Source organism: Gavialis gangeticus, unplaced genomic scaffold (genome assembly GCF_001723915.1).
Source record: "Gavialis gangeticus isolate Ggan-Ray unplaced genomic scaffold, GavGan_comp1, whole genome shotgun sequence".
NCBI lineage: Eukaryota > Metazoa > Chordata > Crocodylia > Gavialidae > Gavialis > Gavialis gangeticus.
Window position 1 is genome coordinate 39,147,237 of NW_017729000.1, and position 9,424 is coordinate 39,156,660.

A 9,424-nucleotide genomic window follows, 5' to 3' on the forward strand; every position below is an offset into this window, starting at 1 on the left:
TGTCTGATATGGAATAAGACTTGCATCTAGTTGTCCCATATCTGAGGTAAGTCCCTAACTACATTAACTTCCAATCTGTACATGTCTACCCACCTCATCTATCAGCTGTCTTTCATGTGGGCTGCAAATTGGGAGTGCAAATTCATTTATCTTCTGTTTAAAATATCTCATCTGTACTTGCCCATCAGGGCCCCTGGAATGTATGGATTTGTCTAATAAAGCAAAACTCTTTGGTATTTTTCTTGTAATTTCATTAAAGCCAGGACCTCCCTTGTCTGTCATCAATGAAAAAAGTAATCAGTGTCTTCAAGCTGTGTTTTTCAGTGGGTGGTAAGCTCTTACCAGTCATTAATAAAGCATTAGATTTCTTCTTCGGGAAATAGAATGCCCTAATATCTGTCAAGTACACTAGCAACAATTTAAGGTCATCTGTAGCCAAAGCCCTGATTAGATCAAAAAAATAAAACTTCAATGATTCATTCACAAGTTTCACAAAAAAATTAAATGTGGGGCATCTCCTTGTGTTTAAAACACAGACCAGCTTCATTCTACAGCAGATTCAGGGCTTAGTTGTCAACATCCCAGTCCATCTGTCTTGCACCATTGTGATAATACAAAGCAGGAGGCAAACAGACTTAACCTGTTTGTTTGTGATTCTTTAATATAACCTGAAGGAAGTCATTTTACAGTTCTCCCCCCCCCCGAATTCTAGCACATTTATTGAGGTATGTCTGCTCTCAAATTGTTCTACACTAGGATTAAGGAGGGTAGAATGGGGATGGAATTGTTTGAAAAGGCATTTGTACTCTATTATACAAGGCAGGGCTTGATCACAGCCTACAGTAGTTCTTTTTGAGCAAGATACTTAACATTTATCTCCTTTTCTGATCTATAAAGGTTCTGATTTCTAATCATTTGTCTCCTTTTCTCCCTCTCATAGGTCTCCCTCTCACTGGGCATGTCTACACATGCAATTAATGTAACACAATAAACTTCAGCGCTGAGCACACTGGAGTTTATTGCTCCTGGGCACCACATATACATGTGCACCTGGCATCATAGCATGTTGAACCAAGTTGGAGCAGCCCTGGCTGGCAAAGGGCTCAGGGGCTCAGCCTGCCAGTCCAGGGCTGTTTTGCCCCAGCTTGACATGCTGTGGAGGGGTTGGCTGGGGCATAAGGGTGCTCCAGTGTAGAGTTAGCTGCGAGCTGGCCCCCTGTACTGAAGCACCCTCATGCCCCAGCCAGCCCCATCAGCATCTACATGTGCATTGCTGCAGAGTAAAGAACTCTGCTACAGGGTAGTACTTGTACTTATGAGTACTATTCTGCAGCAGAGTTAACTAGTTTACTCCATACTAATAACACCACACATGTAGAAGGTGACATTTTACTGCAGACCTAATTAGGCAGCACCATAGCAAATATCTTATGTAAATGTGCCCACTGCAAGGCTTAATGCACTTGTATTTATGAAATACTCTGTGATCCTTGGCTGTAAGCAATCACAAAGACCACTTTCTATTAATAAACATATCACTTAATATTATCAAGGGACTGAAAGGACCATACCCTACACCCAGTTATCTTTGCCACAGCAGAGTTTAAGTCATTAGTGTCATGCCAGTTTGTAAATGTTCCCCAATCTGATTTCAGGACTGAGAGGAGGACTGATTTACAAAATTATCAGAATTTTGTAAACCACCCACTGCACAGAAATCTGTTTTCACATCCTTCACAGCAGTTCTTCATGATGACAAGGAAAAGCCAGGTATTTTCCCTGCCCATTCTACAAGGTTCCTTATGCCACATTACTGGTTCACTAAGAGTTTAGACTGTATGACAGGGCCAGTAGTACATTCCAACTGCCCTTCCTGTGGGGAAGCCTTCCTTCCCATTTTTTGTCCCCCAAAGAACTCTCCTTCAGTTTCATATAACACAAAGGTTGGTTTTCACTATTGGGCCCATTGTTTCTTACTGTGGAACAACCCATGTGAGAGTCTGAAGGGGAAGAAATCTCATGGACTTGTTGCAAAGATTTGTGTGGGAACAAATTGGGAAGGAGAGAGCTACAGGGGGCACCTGCACCCTTGGCTCTTCATAGTAGGGAAAAGCAGATGGTTACAGAATTCCTTCTGTGCACAAATTTGGGGGCAGGGCAGGTCCTATAAAGCTTCCATACTTTCTTGCTAGGGAGTATATTCTGGTCAGGGCTTCACATACTTCTGCTATTAACTTAAACGGGTATCATATGTGTTCACTTTGGGGAAGCTTTGTTTAGAGAACTTACTCTGCCCTCAGACAAAGTAGATATGAGGTTAGAGAAAAAGCTCCAATTGCATGGGGAATATTGTTACAGGTGAATGTGTTTTTCCATAATTCAGAAATGCTTAGGATGAGTCAGGCAGGAAGATAGCAGAAAAATAGAGAGGAGGGTGATTGTATATCCCTGAGAGGCTCGATTTTTCCAGGTTTCTAGAAAATAGCCACCTACTGTATGTCAAGTTTTGCTTGAGACACTCTTTCTATCTGTCAGTATGGATGCATGGGTACCATGTAGCATGGTCAACAAAAACATAAACTTTTCTAACTAGCAAAAGAGAAAAACAGAAAAAGTACAGATATATTCTCTTTTCCCCTTACACATGAGTTCCATTCATATGAGTGGCAATAGCTTAGGAGCATGGAGCAGATAGATCCCATTGATTTAAGCTGTGTAGTCATATAAGTGTATATGGTAATGTCTATCACGATTGATCCTATTTGTGTTCAGTGGAGGATTCAAATAAGAAATCTAAGGTGCTCCTTCCTTGCTTCCTTCCTTCAGCTTTGGATGCCTCAAACTGGGTTCACTGTTTTTCTTAACTTGCTCGGTAGCCACCCCGGATGACCATCTCAGGTCCCCCTTGCCGTGCATGCCCTGAATGAGGCCTTCCTCCCACTGCTGGTCACCCTGGCTGTGGCAGGTGAGCTGGTCACCCTGGTGCTGGCCGGTATGGCACTCTGGTGATGGTTGCTATGCCTCCCAACAGTGACATGGGTGGTCCCTTTGCTTCCCTGCTGTGTAGAAACCTGTATGCCTGGGTGAGTCATGTCCGCCATGCCCAGATCCTAGCAGGCCGCCTTGATACACCGTGGCAATGGTGCCTGGGGCCACCAGATTCCCCACCAGCCCATCCGGTTTGCCGCACATTGTATAAACTGCCAACCACCAAGAAGACTGGTGACCTGCAGTGGCAATTGCTGTACAGCATCCTAGCCACTGGCACGTTTGCATCCCACTTTGACCTAGCCACCTCAATGGCCTGCCCTTCTGCCCCGGGGACATTGAGGAGAACCTCTTTCACACCTTCCTCAGCTGTCCCTGATCTTTGTTACCCTCAAGCTGCCGCTGCGGGCACTGGACAGGAGCCTCTCGGAGACCACCTATGTGTGTTCCTACCCATACTGGGTGGCTGAGCAGGGCGCCATCTGCCTGGCCCACTTTCTGCTGGGTCAGGCCAAGATGGCCATCCTCAAGAGCTGCTACAGCTGGCTTGCCTGGACAATTCCCTGTGGCTTTTCGGCCTCATGGTGCGGAGAGCAAAGTGGTCCACCACTCACTGGAGTTTGAACATGCTTTTGAGGCACACTGGGCCCTTGAGGGGGCACTGTGCCATGTGGAAGACAGCCATCTTCAATATGCACTCTGATGTCATGACCAGTCTGGGTGACTGGGCAGGCTTGATGGCAAACTGAGGCTCCAAGCCTGCGCCACGCCCTGGGCCCTCACCAGGCTGTGTTTTGCTTTTTCTCTTTGTGTGGGAAGTTCAAGGTTTTGTTACTTGTATTATTGGATAGAGCAGGGTAGGAATTGTTTGTTTATAGAGGACTTTGATCTGTATGACCATGTGGCTGGGTGTCCTGACCACGTAATGGCATGTTAGGCATGACGTGTAATACTGCGAAAGTGTCTGTCACAGTGTGATGTTATGAATGTAATGGCATGGTGCTTTTGGCTTGATGCTAGTTTGTCTGATTTTGTTTTGTATATTGGACCTGAACCCTGGAGGGACCAACTTTTTGTACTCCGAACCCCTGAATAAAGTAGCTAAAAAATTCAAAGTCCTTCCTTCCTTTATGGTGATGATTTTTATCCTGGAAATAGAACTTAGGCTGCATAGGCAACATGATTTACTGCTTTAGGGGATATTGCTTCAGTTAAAGATGAAATTCGCTTCCCACCCAAGGATGTGCTTTCCTTCTGGTATCTTGAATCTGCATAGGACTTGTGACTGACTGCCATGATATTTCACTGTTCTGTGGATTCTGTTTATATTCATGAGTAGTGATATTGACTGGAATTATGAACTGCAACAGTTTTGGTCCTTTCTAGATAACATATATAGCAATACACTGTTTCAGGCAAGAAAGACCTTTAGCTGTGGAAATCCTGGCCTTGTAGGAGTCAGAGTTCTGTTGGTATTTCACCCCAGAAGCCCTGTAGGTTAGAATATTACTGGATTGGAATTCCTTTCTCAAACATACATCTGGCTAAATATATTGAATTTGGTTTCAGAGGTGGATTTTGTTTGCACCTTGGATAGCTTTTATTTGACCATGTGGCCACAATATCTCACAGAGGAATCCAGCTTGTGATTACACTGTATGAACTGAGCAATCCATCTGATAGTTTGTCTATAGGTACCCTGAAATCATCATGTAGTTCTGATATTGAAGCTCACCTCAACTTTGTCCCAAAGCAGGGGATCATTGAATCATAGAAAATAAGGGTTGGAAGGGACTCCAGGAGGTCATCTAGTCATGCCCTCTGAGCAAAGCAGGGCTATCCCCAACTAGATCATCCCAGTCAAGGTTTTGTCTACCTGGATCTTAAAAACCTTCAAGGATGGAGAGTCCACAACATCTCTTGGTAACCTGTTCCAGTGTTTTACTACTCTGCTAGTGAGAGAGTTTTTCCTAATATCTAACCTAAACTTCTCATGCTGCAACTTCAGACCATTTCTCCTTGTTCTATCATCTTTCACCACTGGGAGCAGTCTGTACCATCTTCTTTGGAATCCCCCATCAGGTAGTTGAAGTTTGTTATTAAATCTGCCGCCCTTATTCTAAATAAGACTAAATAAGTCCAGTTCCCTCAGCAATCCTTAGAAGTCATGTGCCCCCACCCCCTAACTATTTTCGTTGCCCTCCACTGGACTCTATCCAATCTGTCCATATCCTTTCTGTAGTGGGAAGTCCAAAACTGAACAAAATGTAATTGGAATTATAGAAACATTAGCAACTCACCTGAGAGGACCCCAGAGAATAAGTGGAGAGCTCAGCTTCCCTGGCCATGAGGGAAAATAATTATGGAAACATGCCAGCAACTCCACAGGTGTGCTAAAACTCATTTGATGAGCTCCAGCTGCCAGAAGATGTTGCCCCAGCAATGGGGAAGCCAAGTGGCTCAGGAAGACCCAATGCCATAAACAAGCCAGCAGACAGAATGCTGCAGAAAGGAAGAGGGAGAAAAGGGAAGTCTGAGTTGCCCTCCAAGTGGAGGCTCAGAGGAAAACTACCTGAGAGGTGCAGGGGACAGCTGAAGCACAGAGATTGAAATGACCTGGAAAGATTGGAGAAGCTCTGAGATGTCAGCTAACCATGAGTACTGCCAGGTGGCAGCTGTGAGAGAGCACCCAGGGGCTAAGTGTGTAGGACAAAAGGAGATGGGCAATCTGTTTCTCATCTGGAGTGAAGCTAGGTTCAAACCTGGCCCCACAGAATTAACAAGGGAGTGAACCTCAGAGTGCATCACAACTGAGAGAGGCAGGACCAGTTTTGTTTCTGTCCAAATTACTAAGCAGATAAACTTATTTTGTATTTGTCTTTAACTCGGCCAGGGGTGCCTAAAACGGGAGGGCCCAGAGCATTCAACTAGGTGGACTGTGAAGGCTGAGGAAAATCCCAGACACAGAACACCAAACACTCAGACTGGGGAGGCGATCACTGAAACTGTGTACACCCTTTAAGCAACGGGGTTATTTGAAAGGAGAGGCACTACGACCCTTTTAAGGATGGACATCTTGTTTTTCTCGTTTCCTTTTTTTGTACATACTTATTTTCCATTTCCTTACTGAAGCCAACCCGAAAAGACAACAGCAATTTACCAACATGAGGCAATGGAGCAGGGTGTAGGGGAGAGTAGGAGCCCTCCAGAAGAACCCAGGCAGCAACAAACCCGCAATATAAATCTGATCACAGCCCCATAGAAATCAAGTGCAGCCTCCTATCTCAGAACATCAAGTCATGGCAGGAAAGAATAAGTGAGTGAGTAGAAACTGTCTGTCCAGTGTTGAGGCGATGCTGGCAAGGGTACACTAGAGTCACCCACAGACAAACAGTGCTCCAGATGGGGACTCACCAGCTCCGAATAGAGGGGAAGTATTACTTCCCTTGGTCTGTTAGCAACATTCTTACTAATGCAGCCCAGTATGCCATTAGCCTTCTTCACAACAAGGACACACTGCTGGATCATATTCAGCTTAGTGTCCCCTGTAACCTCCCAGGTCCTTTTCTGTAAAGCTGCTGCTGAGCCAGTCAGTCTCCAGCCTGTAGTTGTGCATGGGATTGTTCCATCCTAAGTGCAGGACTTTGCATCTGTCCTCATTGAACTTCACGAGATTTCTTTCAGTCAAATCCTTCAATTTGTCATGGTCTCTCTGAATCCTAGCCCTACTCTCCACCATATCTACTACTTCCCCCAGCTTGGTGTCATCTGTGAAGTTGCTGAACATACAATTTATCCCATTTTCCAGGTCATTGATGAAGATATTGAACAAAACAAGCCCCAGGACCAGCCCCTTGGGCACTCCACTTGATACCTGCTTACTTGCCATTGACTACTACCCTCTGAGCCCAATGATCCACCCATCTTTCTATCCACCTTATAGTCCATTCATCCAATCCATACTTCCTGAGCTTGCTTGTGAGAACATTATGGGAAACTGTATCAAAAGCCTTGCTAAAGTCAGGGTATATCACATCCACTCGTCTCCCTGCATCCACAAGGCCAATCATCTTATCATAGAAGGCAATCAGGCTGGTCAGGCATGATTTGCCTTTGGTGGATCCATGCTGACTGTTCCTAATCACCTTTTTCTCCTCTAAGTGCTTAGAAATAGATTCCTTGAGGATCTGCTCCATGTTTTTTCTAGGAACTGAGCGAAGGCTGACCAGTTTGTAGTTCCCTGGATCCTCCTTCTTCTGTTTCTTAAAGATGGGCACTATATTGCCCTTTTCCAATCATCCAGGACCTCTCCCAATCACCATGAGTTTTCAAAGATGATGTCCAGTGCCTCTGCAATCATATCAGCCAACTTCATCAGCACACTTGACTGCATCCCATCTGGCCCCATGGGCTTGTATATATCCAGCTTTTCTAAATAGCTCTAACCTGTTCTTTCACCACTGTTGGCTGCTCATCTCCTCCCCAAACTGTGCTGCCAGGTGTAGTAGTCTGGCAGCTGAACTTGCCTATGAAGTCTGAGGTGAAAAAAGGTATTGAGTACTTCATCCTTTTCTGCTTTGTAGGGATGTTTGCTTTGTCGTCACAAAATGTTATGGAAGTGCCCTTTAGAATGAGAGGAATCATGATTCTAGATACTTGTCTACTACTTTTATTCATGCCCCCTCCTCATTTTCTTTTCAGAAATAAGTAACTGTCTTTTACATCGCAGGTACTTGCCTACAATGTTTATTCGTTGTTTCTTTTTTGCCTATAAATGCATGTTTTCACACTAGAAAGAAATCTATCAATAGAGAAGGAAAGTAAGTTAATGAAAATAACGCATTTGCTGGTCGCATCCTATCAGGGTGAGTTTTGGTTCCAAAGAATGCAAAATCAGATGCATATGAACAATCATTTTGTCTTAATGCAAACCATGATTGCCTTGTGGTAAGGCTATTATCTTATTTATGTTCTTTATAATCCCCTTCTCCCCACTGCCTGCTTCTAAATCCTTTAAATTTCTTCTCTCTCACTTTCTTTTGCCCTTTTCCTTACTGATACCAAACACTAAGAATGACATAACTGCATACTTGCTTCATCTGTAATAAGCTGCAGTCAGAGAAAAGTAGCTGCTGTTTCTGCAGAAGGGCAGAGCTTCCAGGTGCTTGAGTCATGCACAGAAATCAAGGCACCTCAACCACAAGCCATGAACCTTACAAAAAAGTACTTTTCCTCCCTTATGAGGTAGGTAGAGCAAATGTTAGTAACTAAAAAAAAATTCAGAATTAGAAGCTATTAAAGGAAGTTTCCATTATTTGACCAGCTCTTGTAAGTATTACAAAAGGGCAAAGGACTGTTTAGATTAAACAATTTCTCTGAGTTCACTGAGCAAATCATGGAGAGGAAGAAGAAGGAACTAAAACTCTTTCTTGCTCAATCTTTGGCTTTGAACTCTGGCATACTTTTGTCAGACCATGCGTGGAACTATACATCTAAGGCCATGTCAACTGAAAATTTACCAAGCCCACCTTCAAAGATTTTGTGTGGCTCCCTCACCTGACCAGGGGCAATTCGATTTTGGTTCAGTGCAGACATTCAGGAAGGTAAGATCCATTAAAAATGGCCACCTGATCTAAGGGAAGTCAGGATAGGAGGGAGGGGCTAGTGGAGGAGGTTGGGGGAATGGGGGGAAAGCAGGCTTAGAGGCGAATTGAGGGTCCATGGGAGGGATGGGAGGCCAGCAGGATCTGTTGGAGCAATGAGGGGGATGGGGGAAGGCAACATCTGTGGGGGGATTAGAGGGCAGGCAGGATCTGCAGGAAGGATCAGGAGGGAAGTGGGATCCACAGAAGTAATTGGGGGGAACAGGGGGGTTCATGGGGTCTGCAACAGGGCTTGGAGGGAACAAGGGGCTATTTTTAGCCTCTTGATCCCGCCCCCAGAAACCTACAACCCAATCCCTCCCCCCCACCCCTCCACTGGGACTTACTTCCCTGGCTCTCAGCAGCAGCAAATGCTGATAAATCCAGCACCTAGAGGGGCTTGCAGGATGTAGGGTTGGGGGTGATGTAGAGCTGGCTGGTCCATAGGGTGGGACAGTAAAGGACCAGGTGGATAAAAATAGTCTGTTTCCAGGAAGGGCATATAAGAAAAGTGCAGGCCTGGGACTGGGGCCAGTGGCTAGGCTTTCCCAGTCCCAGAGTTGTGCAGGTAACTGTACTGAAGTTGCAGGCACAGATCTAACCTATTTTGATTAAGTTTGAATGTACATCAATCCAGGTCTATCTTAGACTGTGTTCCACCATTTTAGACTGGTCTGTCTGTGCAGAACTTCTGTACTGTTTTGGGTTTAGAATGATTTCTGATCACTGAGGACAAACAAAGTTAGATTGAGTAGGCACATGAACGGCACATGCCTCTGGCAGCTGCAGGGGCA

General features: G+C 44.9%; 1 long non-coding RNA gene across 1 annotated transcript in view; it reads left to right on the forward strand.

The window, feature by feature from the left end:
• The window catches only part of LOC109290147, an 18,748-nt gene extending 11,896 nt beyond the window's left edge, over positions 1 to 6,852 (forward strand). Inside the window, exon 3 of the long non-coding RNA XR_002095545.1 lies at positions 6,839 to 6,852. This is a non-coding gene — a long non-coding RNA (uncharacterized LOC109290147). The remainder of the gene's footprint in view (positions 1 to 6,838) is intronic.
• The last annotated feature ends 2,572 nt before the right edge of the window (positions 6,853 to 9,424 follow it).